Source organism: Dermacentor andersoni, chromosome 5 (assembly GCF_023375885.2).
Source record: "Dermacentor andersoni chromosome 5, qqDerAnde1_hic_scaffold, whole genome shotgun sequence".
In the NCBI taxonomy this organism is placed as follows: domain Eukaryota; kingdom Metazoa; phylum Arthropoda; class Arachnida; order Ixodida; family Ixodidae; genus Dermacentor; species Dermacentor andersoni.
The window spans coordinates 70,017,976-70,035,167 of record NC_092818.1 but is presented as its reverse complement, the minus strand read 5'-3'; positions in this window follow the sequence as shown (position 1 = coordinate 70,035,167).

Here is a 17,192-nt window from a genome sequence, read left to right as displayed (position 1 = left end):
GCGTGATTAGAAAGACTTGTATCCCTGGGGCTCTGTCACCTCAGAGAAGTCACTCAAAACGCACGTCTAGGAGCCAAGAGCCAAGACATAATGTTGAACATTATCTTTTTTTTTTTTGCTTATCCTCACCTATGTCCGCTTATTAAAAACAATGTTCACCAGGCTCACCTAACTTCTTATACTGTTTCTATACTTATCACAGCTTCCCACATGCCCAATAAAGATGGCAGGCAGAGTGTGTAGGGCGCATCGAGCTGTTATGAAATCTCGCTTTTCGGATGCTATAGAAGCAATCAAGGAAGATACTTAGTATCATAGCGGAAATCATTTTTTTAGATGGCACAAGAAACGACAGGTTGCCTTCAATATAGGGAGGTTTGTCAAAACGTCATTAGGTATTGCAATCATCTACCTTTCATTATTCTTCTTGAAAATAAAATTTGCTTCTTAGCACGTGTGTAAGATATGCCCGCAACACGAGCAAACGAACACATACTGGCACGCAAGCGTATTGTGCTGTAAGTATAGAAGGTCTAAACAGAGTATTTAAAAGTTACATTATGAGGCTCTACATGACAGAACCACGATCTACAAGTAATGAATGCAGCTTATTTATCAGCTGCACAGAACCTGACTGGTAGGACTACGTCTGAGGAAATGTGCGCGAAAATACGCTACGTATGTATGCGGATAACTTTATTGGCGCTAGAAAGATCTTGTGCCAAATTAGACACCTTTACAATAAACGATAACCTGCTTTACTAGGATCATGGTCACCTACGGTGCTTGAGTGTCGCGCACTCAAGCCGTAAGCTTGAGGTAGTTGTGTTGTGGCTTGTCATTGCGGAAAGCCACGACACCAAAATAGAGAAGAAAAAAAGTTCTGCACTAAGCAACAAATTGATACAACAGGAGTTTCGTTGCACAACGAGGGAAAATTAAAGAAAAGAATCATAACGCAGCGTCGTAGCCAAGTTGGTGAAGTGCATTGTTTGGACTTCACGGCTAGCGCACTACATAAGCAGCGCTTCCCGAGGAAGCGTGGTAGCAATGTGCTAACACACGGTCATTCTGAAAAGTATATATATATATATATATATATATATATATATATATATATTACAATCGTGCCATGCTGTACGCAAAAATGAAGCATAACAGGTTCCGCTAATTTCCACGCTATTGGGTCATACACCTTGCATTTCCAGCGCAATCGCTTTATCTTCCATACACACTTTGTTTGCTTTACTTTATGCACTGACGTAAGAGAACTGCAAGAAACCAGAAATGATAGGGCCTACTTCTTTTTCCTTGTGCTGCAAAGCTGAAAAGTACATGTTTTGTGCGTATACACCTGCATGGGATCTGCACAGGTATCCAGCATATCGAAAAGCACTTCTGCCAATGCGCATGCCAATGCGCGTGCCAATGCGAACTTTCAAGGGGTACGCAAGGACAAATGGAATAAAAGCTGCACAGATATAGCGTTTGCTACCAGATAATGAAAATTTACATCGGTTATGTCTTAAGCGATATTTTAGCTCAGGAGTGCCTTAGCCCAGAGTTCATGGACAAAGACCATTCGGTCACACGTTTCACTCCACTGGTTCATTAATGGCAATAATTATTTTTCCAGAGTCATCAGCACTAAAAGCTTCCCTCGCCATTGACGGTCCTGCAGTGCCGCTCCGTCACTAGGGAGAAGTTTACTTAAGTGCTGGATGATAAATGAGCAACGCACTTCACCAGTTAGATAAACGATCGCTCTGAGGCTCCAAAGAAAGCTCGTAGGTGGCATTCGCTTCGGCATCGATGCTCCACCAGCTGCGACCCTGCATGCTGATCAGGACGTCTAGACAATGTCTCAAGGGAAGCACACACGGCGCCACAGACAAGTACGAAACAACTTGCATAAACAGACAGAATTCTTCGAGAAGCACATCAAGCAGAAGTTCAAGTGGTTGGCAACGTAAGCTAGCTCGCAATATTGCCAGGCAATTTCAGCATTAAGGCAAATCCTCCGTGGAGTGTTAGATGTGCGTTTCGAAGAGGCATAGTTAGTTTTTGCGGAGAGGCTGGTTGGCGTCGGAAAGTGCGGTTGATTGATCACAAGTCAGAATGCGCCCGGAAACGTATCGACGCTTCCAACTCAAGTATTCATGCAATTTTCCACTATATCAGGAGTGCCTTCTCTTCCGAAATACCGAGGAGGAAATCGATTAGGCATTTCATCCCAATCGTTCAAACTCAAAAGTTTTTTTTCTCCACTCAAACCCCATTGCGGTCACCAAGTAGATGCCTTCTATACTGCGGCAAATTGAAAGGAAAAGAAAGAGACAAGGTGTCGTTGAAGCTGACATTAGGTAGTAAACCAGATTTCGAATTCAGCGTTGGGCTTCTAAGACAAGGCTAACAAAGAATTTACCAGTTAGATAAATTTTACCCGCATTTCTTAACGCGTAGTTAGTCATGCCGGACAGCCGTAATTCCAGAACACAGCATGGCGGCGTGTAGTTAGCAGTGGAAAAGTGTGTGATTCATCAAGCGTCGCAAAAGAAAATATGCTGAGCTGAGCGGAATTGATAAATCACCCTTCAACAATGCCAAAGAAACCTCTCTTACCATGAGAAGATGCTTGAAGAGAGAAACGACACAAAAACAACAAACGGGTGGCAAGCAGCTTTGAACTTCCCACACCAGCTTTTCATGTCGTCGTAGATATTGACGGCTTCTCCTAACCCCAGGAAATTTCTCCTCGCCAAAACTGGACTGCGGTGTATTCTGAAAGAGTCAAAGACTATACTTAGCAAGTTTTACTGAACATTTACTTAACTATAATGGCCAAAGTACGAAAACAAAGTACTTAGAGATCCGAGATGTCAAATTGACACACCGGCGTTGAGATATCGTGCTAAGTTCAGAACATGAACGTGTGACAGTCACTTCATCTTAAAATTATTAACCTAATAGCGCGAAATTAAAGCAACTAGAGTCCTGAAACACTATCTTGTCAATCTACACTGATTTAGCAGTTTTTCACTGCGGTCATTCACTGCATGCTTGGAATTAATATTCAAGCTATTAAACTGGCAAGGCATAGGAGTGAGGATCAATGGCGAATATCTCAGCAACCTTCGGTTTGCAGATGAAATTTTCCAGTTCAGCAACACTGGGGATGAGTTATAACTAATGATTGAGAACCTTAACAGAGAAAGTGTAAGAGTGGTGTCGACGATTGATATTCAGAAAACAAAGAAAATGATCAATAGCCTGGAAAGGGAACAAGAGTTCAGGATCGCCATTCAGCCTCTATATCCTGTGAAGAAGTACGTTTACCTAGGCCAAATACTCACAGTGGACCCTGATCATGAGGTGGAAACTTGCAGAAAGATAAAAATGGGTTGCAGTGCGCACGGCAGACGTTGTCATATTCTGGCTGGCAGCTTACCACTATCATGAATAGAAAGGCGCAGAATCAGTGCGTTCTACCGGCGCTAACATATGGGGCAGAAACTTGGCGATTGTCAAAGAAGCTCGAGGAGAAGTTGTAAGACCGCACAAAGAGCGATGAAACGAAGAATGTTAGGCGCAACGTTAAGAGACAGGAAGACAGCATTGTTGATCAGAGAAGAAACACGGATAGCCGACATTCTGATTGATATTAAGAGAAAAAAATGAAGCAGGGCAGGCCATGTAATGCGTAGGTTAGATAACCGCTGGACCGTTAGTGTTACAGAGTGGGTGCAAAGAGAAGGGAAGCGCAGTCGAGGACGACAGAACACTAGGTGGGGTGATGAAATTAGGAAATTCGCAGGCGCCGGTTGGAATCGCTTTGCGCAGGAAAGAGGTAAATGAAGATCGCAGGGAGAGGTCTTCGTTCTGCACTGGGCATGAAAGGGCTGATGACGATGACGGCGTTTGAGTTGAGGAGATTGAAGATAGACTAGGTCAGACTAGTGACATTTACGAGTCCTTCCAGATAACTACAGAGGCATTAAATGGCCGTTCAAGGAATCCGTAAACCTCCTAATTTGACTGACAATTTACAAACTGCATAAAGAGTTGCTAACTCAAGAAGATAGGTCATACATGATGATACGAAAAAAAAAAAAAAACGAGGACACCTAAGCACCTAGCACTGTTACTAGTTGCGAATGCGAAAGCATTAATGTCTAATTGTACGCCGATGAGCAGTTGTTAGAGTTTCCCGCTGCGTGTAATACACCACAGCGGTGCGTGCTACCCGATCAAGCAAGCAGCAGCAGACTGTGGTGCCAACACCGCATGCCACCGACGTCCTGCGCAACGAGAGACCAAGGAAGCCGCAACGGGCACTGAGGCCGTGAGGTGCGCGAAGCAGTTAAGTCCACCGGTGCTAACAGAGGTTGCTGACAGCGCTCAGGCTTCCGTGAGCGAGAGCAAGGGTGCCGTGGCGTCGCAGCGATGTTCTCTCCCCTTACACAACACCTTGCATGCTAGCGCGGCAGCAGGTGTACTCTTTCACCCGCTAGGCTTTGTCGTGGCGCACTCGTGAAGTGGCGTCGCAGTCAATGTGAATTTGCCTGCCGTTTCGCTGCGACAGATGACAGACCCCGGCTTTTAAGGTTAATGGGGCATTTGACACCTTCACATCCAAAATTGCAGTGCCGTCTTAGTACAATGCATACATGTTTGCGTATGAACAAAACAATGGCGCCAATTCTTTTCCACAAGAAAAAATAGAAGCTTGGAAGACCTACTATCTAGCTAAATACCGAGCTAAAGTAACGAAACACCATGCCCAAAGGAAAAATCACAACCTGTTGTCACTCTATCTCTTGACATCTCTTGGCCGCTAGGAGCGCTGAACGATCATGGCGCTGCATGGTTGGCCCATGTAGTTACTTGGCCCTAATGGCAGTGGTTGGCCCTAGCATTGCACTTTTCAAAATAAAGTAAAAAATCTCCGGGATTCTACGTGCAGGTACCACGATCTGATCTTGAGGCACACCGCACTGGTGGACTCCGGATTAATTTCGACCACCTTGGGTTTTTTAACGTGCACCTCAGTCTAAGTACATGGGCGTTTTTTTCTTTTCATGTTGCCCCTTGAAAATACGGCTGCCATGGCCGGGACTTCATCCCGCGACCTTGTGCTTAGCACCTCAACACGAAAGCCACTGATCAAGCGGTTTTGTGCGCTAATAAGTTTCAAATTATTGTGCCAGAAGTGGCTAAACTTACTGCCATATTGAAAATCTCTACATAGGCATGGACTATGCCCTCCAAAGGCACAACATATTTAAAGCGCCTATATTCATTAGTCGAGAAGCTAACCAGCGCCCGTTTTCGTAAAAAACAAACAATGTTCCCGGAGAACCCATCTCACTATGACAGTCGATGTCAATGCGATTAGGTTTTTGATGTCGCATTATACCGTTTACAGGTTACAGGCCAACAAGTAGTTTGAATGGATGCGGTGGTGAAAGCTTGTGGAATTGTCCTGCAAAGCTGCTAGCAAAGAAACCTCGAAGCAGCCCTATGATATTCCGTTTCAGACATCAGGTGTAACGCTGTGGAAGCTACGCAAGAAGTTTGGTCATGAAAATGTATCAATCTGCGCGTTCCATCCACATTTCGCTGCGCGGCAACAGCGTTTGCTTAAGCCAGCATACATGCGAGGCAGCCGCGACGGGATGCAAACAAAAACAACGACAGATCCCACGCCATGTGGGAATCCATGTTATGCGGAGCACTGTACGGGGAACCTACCAAGTTAACGAAATGACCATGGGAGCAAGAAGACGTACGCGGCTATTTCATGATCTACATGAAACGCATGTCATGATATTCATGTGACGACCTATCCTTTATGTTACTCATACGCTCTTCTCATACTATGCTAATTTCGGTACATACCAAGCTAACAAAACGATCATGATAGCACCATGACATAGGCGGTTGTTGCATTACCTACATGACACGCATATTAGGACATTTTTGTCATGACCTTATCATTTATCTTCGTCATACACCCTTGCATACACTATACCAATTTTGGTACATACCAAATTCACGAAACGACCATGAGAGCACCACAACGTAGGCGGCTGTTTCATGACTTACATGACACACATTTTATGATATCCATGTAATGAACTACTATTTATGTTCGTTATACACTCTTGTCATACTATGCCAATTTTCGTATCTACCAAGTTAGCGAAACGACCATAAGATCACCAAGAACTAGGTGGCTGTTTCATGACCTACATGACACAAATATATGACATGATATTCATGTCATATCCATTCATTTATGTTCGTCGTAGACTCTTCTCATAGTACGCCTATTTTGGTACATACCAAGTTGACGAAATGTTATGAGATCACCGATACGTAGGCTGCTGTTTCGTGACCCACATGACACACATGATATTCTTGTCATGACCCTTCACTTTGTTCGCAATACACTCTTGTGATACTATGCCAATTTTTGTACATACAAAGTTGATGAAACAACCATGAGAGCACCGAGAAGTAGGCGGCTAGATACTCTCAAAGTGGCAAACGTTCGCTAAGAAATGCTTGGCACTTAAAAGAGAACACTGTTGCGAAGGAATATCGCATGTCCTCGTGGGCGAGAAATTCTCTCTCTGCGTAGGAAAAGTATTTATGGAATAGCGCCAGAAGCGTCCTCACGAGCATGCATGTTTTTATCCCTTGAAATGCTTACAATCTGCCACCTAAAGCACATGGTATGGTGCAAATACGTGCATGGCGTAAATGTCATATATAGGTACAACGTGTTCGTTAAAAAATACCAGCAGATCCCATGCCCTCTGGGAGTCAATGCTATGCAAAGCAGTATGCGGCGAGCCTACCAAGTCAACAAAACAACCATGAGAGCACCAAGACGTAGGCGGTTACTTTATGACCTACTTGACACGCATGTCTTGACCTAACATTTACGTTTGACATATGCTCTTGTGATACTATGCCAATTTTGGTATATACCAATACGTATGCTGCTGTTTCATAACCTACATGACACGCTTGTCATGACATGCATGTCTTCACCTATCATTTATGTCCGTCATACACTCTTGTCATACTATGCCAACTTTGGTACGTACCAAGTTACAAAACGAACATGAGATCACCAAGACGTAGGCGTCTCGATCATCATCATCGTCGTCATCATCATACTCTCAAAGTGGCAAATATTCGCCAAGAAATGCTTCGCATAGTTCTTCGTTTTTGTTCGTTTTTTTTCGCAAGCAAAATTGCTTCGTGGACTCCACTGCGACGACCGCACGCAGTGCCAGTTCATTATATTTGGTCAAGATACGGTGAGTGTATAGTGTGTTGTGTTTGCAGTGCGCCCAGAACAAGTCGTCTAGTAGTGACTAATTAGTCTTGTTTTCAAGGCAGCTAGAAAATATTGAGAACAGTGCCTGCATGGTGCTTGATTTGAGCACCATTAGCTAAGCCGGTGAAACTATGAGGAACGTGCCGTGGCATCACTCTTACAACGTCAGCGGCGCGCTTCTGACAGCTGGCAGCACCGTATGTCCTGGAAGCCAATAGTTTTGACGCCCGTGCTGTTCATCTATACAACCGCTACATATGTGCTAGTTAACAGCTCTGTTCTCTACGGAATTAGGCACTGAAACCGCCGATGATACCTAAATATCCCCACCGCAAGACATAGACGCCTTCTACTGCACGATTTAATTATTAAAGGCGGACAGCTTCCGAATAATGTTTGCCCATCACTTGCACTCGCAATATTAACGATGGATTCTGCTCAATGTTAAATGGGAAGCGATCATGTCGAGCTCAACCCACTTTCTCTGTAATGCTATCTGACCGTTATCTGGCCGTTTTCGTGTGCCGATCACGAAGACTCCGCAGTCTCAAAATGGAATGGGGGCTGACGTGCAAATGGGTCCACTGGATTGGGGCAACTGGCTATGTTCCCCTGTCGCCACTCTGTATGTATCACTAGGAATGCGTGACTGGTTTGTGCAACTCTTCAATGAACCTCTTTCATTCCAACCTGGGCGTCTCAGGTTGGATCACTAGGTATGGGCTATTGGGCACGCACTACTTGGTATGTGCAAATAGGACCACTATGTATGTTTACTTAGTGTGTGCTACGGCAACCTTTTGAAGTCAACTTGAGTCACTGGGCATCACAACAATAACACAACCTGCGTAGTGACATTACATAATCCGCATTATGTAGGCGTCATCAGAAGTTCTCTGTTTTTTGTGCACATTTGTAATTTGAACATCGCCTCATGAACCCCTGAAGCATTCTAGTAAAAATAGTTGCACACCGTGTGACATTATCACATCTCGCGCTTCCCATTAGGCGTTTCCTAAAGGGACTTCCAGGTTGAAAGTGTGGCAGAACCATTGTGTCGCCTTTACCGTAGGTTGGTTTCTGAATTCGGCAGCATCATGTTGTTGAACAAGTCGGTAAATATCATTCTTATGTGCCTCTTTCATAACAGTGGTACCAAAAGGGGTTCCTAAAATAGGGAATATTTGGCCAATGAATAAGGTATGCATGGAGGTCTTCGCATGTACTGAGTAATTATTTCGACAAAATTCACATGCCTAACTGTAGCAGCGAAAGGGGCTTTTAAGCATATAATTGAAGGAAGCCCGCTGGAAGGTAGGCTTCACAGTACCGTGAACACGTCATGTTCAGTTTGCCGTAACCAAGAGTCGTAAACTTCAAATTTGGCAAATACTTTAGATTCGGTGTTCCCTAGCAAAGGATGTTTAAAAGATTACTTTCTTTAAAACGTCTTTGATCAGAGCTGCCTCAGCTCCCTCCCCTCCTTTTAAAGAATGAAAGTGGAGTCTTTTGGAAGGCCGTGCGCGCTGGTTTCCATGGCCTCGGCGTAAGCCATTTTATCATATCTGGTGTTATTGGTGTGGCGGCCTTTTTTTCATGGCTCAACCAGTGCAAGACGCAAGGCATTTCCGCATCGCAAAGAAAGCGCGCGAGGTTTGAAAACGCACCAGATGATTGATTATAGGAATGCAAAGTTCACGCCATCAAACACACTACCAACGAATAACACGCTTCACTTAAATGTGATGCTGCAAACACCACCGGCGGTGCTCGCCGCCACGCAAGCATAGGACGCCTGGTAGCTGCGAGGACGATGTTTCTACTGCCCAGTAGTATTTTCCTCATGTACTGCGTAGCGCCAATCTGTCGGATCCTCCTGTCATTAAATCACCATCTCAGGAGCTAGAGCGGAATGCTAAATGTTGTTATCGCTTGGAATACCCCAGTAGGCAAAACTGCCAACTTTTTCAGCTTTGATGGTGTGTCGTTCAACTGCTATCGTTAACGGCATTGCATTATCATGCGTGATGCATGCGCTTTTGACACAATACAGAGTGTTTTTATTCCTCTATAAACTCGCATCACATTGACGGGGTATGCTGTTCAGAGTTAACTGATGTCAACAATGTAATTAGACACTTTAAACTGCAGGTATAGTGGGAGCCATTGCTTGCTACACACGGCGGCGGCCATTTGAAAACCCCGGTGTGTCAGCCGTCGTTAACTTTTTAAAGGACCTCCTGTTCACCACCAGCCGTTCTGTTTTTCCATGACTCATTTGACTGGGATGTGCATGCTTTAGAAACACCAAAATATCACCAAACACCAAGCGTAGATTTAAATGTTTATTCGCCTGCGGGACGTCCTTAATTTAGAAAATAAACGCCGAAATGCAGTTGCGGACAGGCTGAATCCTCTGCGGTCTGGCACTCCACGGAAACATTTTATTTTGAACAACAGTTGGCTCGCGCGTCGTTCGAGCGGTATTTTCGGAGGCTTGCTTCGTCGCATTTTGCGGTTTCGCAGGCGCTATCCTGGTTCTGTCTCCACGACGGGATGGGCAGAAGGCACGAGCCTGCGACCAGACAGCGGGCATTGTTGTCTCGTTGGCACCCGGCATCGATCTGGCGGCGAAAAAAATAAAACACCTTTATCCCGTCATTCGGCGCGTCTGCTTTTCGACATACGTAAACGACCTCGTGCGATTGTGTTCTGCACCAAGTGATGTCTTACTGACTACAGCCGCGCTAGATCATACAGATGAGTTGGCCTAGAAAAAAAAAGAGAAAAATGATAATGGGAAAAGTGCCTTCTACGGTGCGTCAACTAGGACACATTTTTTTCTTTCCTCAATCGCCCTATAAAAGTTCGTAATACAGAAAAAGAAATCATGCTGCTTCCCCAGACAAGTGGCGTGTACTACAGATGTAGATATGCGGATGAGTGAGTCCCCATCTGTTCTCACATATAGTGTTCTCTCCAGTTTTCATTGCTTTACGAAGTCGTACGCCTTTTTACTAGAAACGCGATTTTAGAGTCGACGTTTTCTTTCGTTCGTTTTATGAAAACAGACAGGCCAGCTGGGGCGCCTCAGTCATTCTTGGCATTCCTGTTTCCGCGAACCTCAACGGACTGCCCTGCCATATTCCTGTCAGTTAGTTGGAGCGATAATCTATATCGGAACAGGCTGCTAAGGTAATTCTTATGAATTCTTGAACCTAATATATATTGCTCGCTGCCTTCGAGAATGCAGCGAAATATAGCTTTGTGGAGCATCATTTTAGCAAACTTTAGGAAACAAACTTTTACAAAAGCTCCTGGACACAGCAATCTCGCGTATTTTAGACGCACACTATAGCAAGGGGTTCCCTTCTTGAGCTTTCCTGAAGATCATTCATCCGAAGTTTCACCGTTCTCGACGACAAGCCTCGAAACCTCCTCAGCGTGCGAGCAAGCTAAACATAGGATAGTAACCTAAAACTTGAAACACATTGCGGGGTCATGTCGCGTTCTATGCCCGTGGTAGCGAGTTTTGAGCGGTTCGAGGCTAACTCAATGTAACAAATAAAGTTGCCGCATATATATAACTTTAGACAACATCATTACAGTGTTAAACACAGATTACTAATGTCAAATTAGTTGCCTTTTCTCCATACTTTTCTCTGTACTTGTGTCGGAGCTGACGTATCTTTCGTGCACCAAACATTATGAATGTGTCTAACAGGAATAATTGAGTAACACTTTAATAAAACTTGCATAACCCACTGTGCTGGCTTAGCGGTTATTGTGTTGCACTGCAAAGCGTGAGATCGCGGGATCGAGTCTTGGCTGCGGCGATCGCATTTCGAAATGAAAAAACGCCCATGTCCCATGCAATGGACGCATGTTAATGATCCCGTAGTGATCGAAATTATACCGGAGTCCACCCGTGCGGCGTGCTTCATAATGAAATCGTCGCTCTGGCACAAGAAACCGCAGAATACAATTCAGTTCAACTTATATCGGCCATAAAGTATGCGACTTGTAATTGAGATCATCTTTAATTTATTCAGAAAATTATTCTACAGCTGCGACTGCATAGAATCTCACTGCTTTTGCACATGATATTGAAGGGCCTGCTATACGCGATTGTTCGAGCAGCATCGCGTTGAGGAGCGGACACGGCTACGCCTGTTTTCTTTTTTTTAACTTACGCGCAGAGGGGAGAACATGACGCAAAGAAAATAAAAACTGGTCATAAGAATTTACATAACGCTTTTGTGAATTAGACCCGGTATATAGCGAATTACTTTTTTGTCACCCGAAGAAAAGTAGGCTCATGCACGTCAATATCCAGCTGCGCGGGACGTGGGAGGGGAAGAGCTAATAGTAAGCTCCTAATAGTAATAGTAATGAAGTAAGTTCCTAATTGACGCACCCATGGGGTCATGAGAGAGCCTTGAAAACAAAATAATCTAAAACATAAAAAAAATATCACTTTAAGAAAGCCATAGCTACTGGGTTACCTAATTACATTCTACTTCCACTCTCTAATTTTATACAAAAATGTAAATGTACAACATTACAGAAAAATTTGGAGCATTATACATATGGACCCAACTATATTTGGCACAACCATATTGCCGCGGGTATGCGCCAGTGGGGACGACGCTGAAGTAGCGCGGGCATTTAGGTGAAGCGGGGACACGAAGAAGTCTTTGGTTTTGATGGACGACTGATAAAGTGTATTTCTTGGTGGCGCTGCTCCGCATACTCGTCTATCCCACGTCGGTACACTGGTGAATGTGCTGGGTATTCTTCATGCTTGGCACCCCTTCGCGGAGCCGACGATCGAGCCCGGAATCACCATCGCGCATCGAAACACCGGTCCACCGATTAAGTCGTCGCCTGCTAGGCTTAGCGCCCGTGTTCAGTCTCCTGCAAGAAACTTTGATAAATCGTTTGCCTCCTACAAATAACATGGCCACCGCAGCTCCAGCGCAAGTAACACTACCGAATCCCATGGTTCCGGAGAGCTTTCATGCTGATGCCTTTGAAGACGTCCAAGATTGGCTAGACCAGTTCGAGCGCGTCGCCCAGTACAACCATAAGACCAGCTCGGCGGAGAAACTCTCGAGTGTCTATTTCTACCTGAAGGACAATGCTCGTACGTGGTACGTCAACCGGGAGAGGAGCTTTGCCACGTGGGACCACTTCCGCGCACAGCTGCTGGATAACTTTTCAAGCATCGAAGGAGGGAAAACGCGCAGCGTCTCCTTGAAATCCGTGTTCAACAACCCAATGAGAGTGTTACTATGTTCTGGGAAGAGATGGCCCGCCTTTTCCGTACTGCAGACCCCGACATGCCAGAGGAAAGAAAGCTGTGGCATCTCTTGCGGGGAGTGAAGGAACAACTGTTTGCCGGCTTTGTGACAAATCCACCGACAACAGTGGCGCAGTTCACAGAAGAGGCTACAGCCATTGAACGGGGGCCCTACAGCATTAACGATACCGCGAGCATGACATGAGCAACTCGGTGGCGAACACTTTCGTACTGGCTGCGAGTAACGACAGGCCTCTGCGTGAAGTTATCCGAGAGGTGGTGCGAGAAGAGTTTCGGCAGCTCGGACTTGTTGTTGCGCCTACGGAATCGACGCCAGCGTTATCTTTTGTTGCTGATGTGGTCCGGGAAGAAGTCGGGCAAGCTTTTTCAGTGCCAGACTGTGGGAACGTCCCGCGGCGCCTCACTTATGCGGAGGCTGTTCACCGTCCAATCAACGCAACTTCAACGCCGTTGACACGCATAACTACAACACCACCTACGCCACAAACAGAGCCGATATCGTCACCCTCGTCGACTCTACCGATCCCGCCGATCATGCCAGCACAAACAATGCCGTATTTTCGACATGCGTACGCCACCCCTTGGCTCCATGGAGAGTTACCACCGAGCTATAAGCGTCGGCAAACCGATTTGTGGCGCACCGTCAACCGTCGACCAGTGTACTACCACTGTGGCGAAGCTGGACATGTCTATCGAGTTTGCCACAAATGGAACAACTATCGCGCTGCTCAACATCCAAGCTTTCCTGCCAACTATGCCCGTTCTCCGTATGATGGTCGACGCGCTTACAACGACGCTCCTCTCAACAGTTAGCCACAACATACGACGATGCCCCGACCACGTTCTCCTTCTCCATCTCCTGCGCGCTACAATTCGCCGACTCGTTGCAGTTTTGTCGACGTCACTAGTGGCAGATCCCCTAGCCCTCGACGGGAAAATAGCCGCAGCGACCTCTGGGGGTGAGGAATGCCAGTACTCGAACTTCTCTCCATCCCCTGTTATCGACGAACGACGAAGTGAAAACTACGATGATGAAAAAGACGCTCAGTACAACGACGAATACGACGAATACGACGGATACAAGTACGAAAGACGTAACTGACATCGTCAGTGCCGAGCTCATCGTTCGCATTGACTGCCACCAAGTAGCCGCTGTGGTTGACACTGGCTCCCATTTTTCAATCATAAGCTTACAGGTCGCCGACAAACTAAGGGAGGTGAAGACACCATGGCATGGGCCCAACATAAGAACCGCCGGAGGTCAGTTGATGACACCTGTCGGGAAATGCACGGCCCGACTCTTAATCGCCGGTTCAACCTTCGTCGCCACTCTCGTCATCCTTACTGAGTGTTGGAAAGAACTTTTATTGGACACGGATTTCCTACGTGAGTACCGCGCTGTGATTCACATCCTTTACAGAAGCGTCACATTTGCCACGAGCTCGGATAATGTCGCCCATGAGAAGCAACAACAACCTCGCTTACGTATTGCCACGGACAACGCCATACTTTTGCCGCGGAGTTGCTCTCTCGTACAGGTGCACTGTGGCAGTCTACAGAATGGGACTGGAGTAGCTGAACACATCAGTGCGCTAGCACTAAATTGCGGTGTCTCGGTTGCCAGAGCACTTGTGAATGTAAATGACGGAAGCGCCGAACTCTTGCTGACGAATTTTAGTAAGGAGCGTCGACACATCGTTAGAGGCACTACTGTCCTCTATTTCGACGAAGTCCCACAAATACAAGAATGCCACTTGGCGCAGGAGGCGGCCTCTACAATCCATACAGCTGCGCCTATTGTAGACGTCAATCTGACGTTAACCGCCATTGAGCGGAACCGCCTTCTTGAGCTCATCAATCAGTACCAGGGCTGTTTCTCATCTGCGTCAAGAGTTGGTCAAACGCCACTTACCAAACACCGCATCATTACTGATGTCGACGCCAGACCCATCCGAGAAAACCCTTATCGTGTGCCCCCAAAGGCACGCGAAGCAATACAAAAACAAGTGAAGGCGATGCTTGAAGATGGCGTTATTCGACCATCTAATAGTCCTTGGGCATCACCTGTCGTTTTAGTGAAAGAGAAGGACGGTAGCCTGAGCTTCTGCGTCGACTATCGGAAGCTCAATAAGGTAACAAAGAAGGACGTTTATCCACTGCGACGTATTGATGATTCCCTGGATAGGCTGCGAAATGCGTGCCTTTTCGTCAATGGACTTGAAAAGCGGTTATTGGGAGATATAAGTGGATGAGAGAGCCCGTGAGAAAACAGCCTTTGTGACGCCAGACGGACTTTATGTATTTCAGTTATTTTCTTATGGTTTGCGTTCGGCACCAGCAACATTTCATCCTTTAGCGGACACTGTGCTTTCCGGACTCAAATGGGAAACATGCCTGGTGCACTTGGATGACGTGATTGTCTTTTCCGCAACGTTCGACGAACACTTACGATAGCTGAAAACAGTTTTTGAAGCGATACGCTCTGCCGCTCTCACTTTGAAGCCTGAGAAGTGCAATTTTGGTTTTCACGGGATCCAGTTCCTAGGTCCCGTCGTCAGTAGCCAAGGAGTCCGACTTGATCCGGATAAAATTGCTGCCGTCTCTAATTTCCCGATTCCATCAGACAAAAAGGCCGTGCGACGTATTCTGGGACTCTGTGCATATTACCGGCGACTTATTGCGAATTTCTCGCGCATCGCATGGTCGTTAACACAGCTCACCCGAGAAGATTTGCCTTTTACTTGCGGCCAAGACCAGCAGCGGGCATTTCACGAGCTCCGACAACGCACGCAATCACGTCCCGTATTAGCACGCTTTGATGAGGAAGCCCCAACGATATTGCATACAGGCGCTAGTAATGTCAGTCTAGGGGCGGTGCTATTACAATAGCAGGGTGACACCGAAAAAGTGATTGCTCACGCCAGTAGGACACTATCCCGAGCCGAGGCTAACTGAAAAAGAATGCCTCGCAATGGTTTGGGCAGTTCTTATCATTACTAAGATGATTACTAATATGGATGAGATAGTTCAAGTGGCTGAGGAGTCCTATAGAGATTTATACAGTTCGAATGGCACCCACAACGATAATGGAAGAGAGAATAGTCTAGAGGAATTCGAACTCCTACAAGTAACGCCGGAAGAAGTAAGGAAAGCCTTGGGAGCTATGCAAAGGGGGAAGGCAGCTGGGAAGGATCAGGTAACAGCAGATTTGCTGAAGGATGGTGGGCAGATTGTTCTAGAGAAACTGGCCACCCTGTATACGCAATGCCTCATGACTTCGAGCGTACCGGAATCTTGGAAGAACGCTAACATAATCCTAATCCATAAGAAAGGGGACGCCAAGGACTTGAAAAATTATAGACCGATCAGCTTACTGTCCGTTGCCTACAAAGTCTTTACTAAGGTAATTGCAAATAGAATCAGGAGCACCTTAGACTTCTGTCAACCAAAGGACCAGGCAGGATTCCGTAAAGGCTACTCAACAATAGATCATATTCACACTATCAATCAGGTGATAGAGAAATGTGCGGAATATCACCAACCATTATATATAGCTTTCATTGATTACGAGAAAGCGTTTGATTCAGTCGAACCCTCAGCAGTCATGGAGGCATTGCGGAATCAGGGTGTAGACGAGCCGTATGTAAAAATACTGAAAAATATGTATAGCAGCTCCACAGCCACTGTAGTCCTCCATAAAGAAAGCAACAAAATCCCAATAAAGAAAGGCGTCAGGCAGGGAGATACGATCTCTCCAATGCTATTCACAGCGTGTTTACAGGAGGTATTCAGATACCTGGATTGGGAAGAATTGGGGATAAGAGCAAAAGGAGAATACCTTAGTAACTTGCGCTTCGCTGATGATATTACCTTGCTTAGTAACTCAGGGGACAAACTGCAATGCATGCTCACTGACCTGGAGAGGCAGAGCAGAAGGGTGGGACTAAAAATTAATCTGCAGAAAACTAAAGTAATGTTTAACAGTTTACGATAGGTAGCGAGGCACTGGAAGTGGTAAGGGAATACATCTACTTAGGACAGGTAGTGACTGCTGATCCGGATCATGAGAGTGAAATAATCAGAAGAATAAGAATGGGATGGGGTGCGTTTGGCAGGCATTCGCAGATCATGAACAGCAGGTTGCCATTATCCCTCAAGAGAAAAGTGTATAACAGCTGTGTCTTACCAGTACTCACGTACGGGGCATAAACCTGGAGGCTTACGAAAAGGGTTCTACTTAAATTGAGGACGACGCAACGAGCTATGGAAAGAAGAATGATAGGTGTAACGTTAAGGGATAAGAAGAGAGCAGATTGGGTGAGGGAACAAACGCGCGTTAATGACATCTTAGTTGAAATCAAGAAAAAGAAATGGACATGGCCAGGACATGTAATGAGGAGGGAAGATAACCGATGGTCATTAAGGGTTACGGATTGGATTCCGAGGGAAGGGAAGCGTAGCAGGGGGCGACCGAAAGTTAGGTGGGCAGATGAGATCAGGAAGTTTGGAGGGTCAACA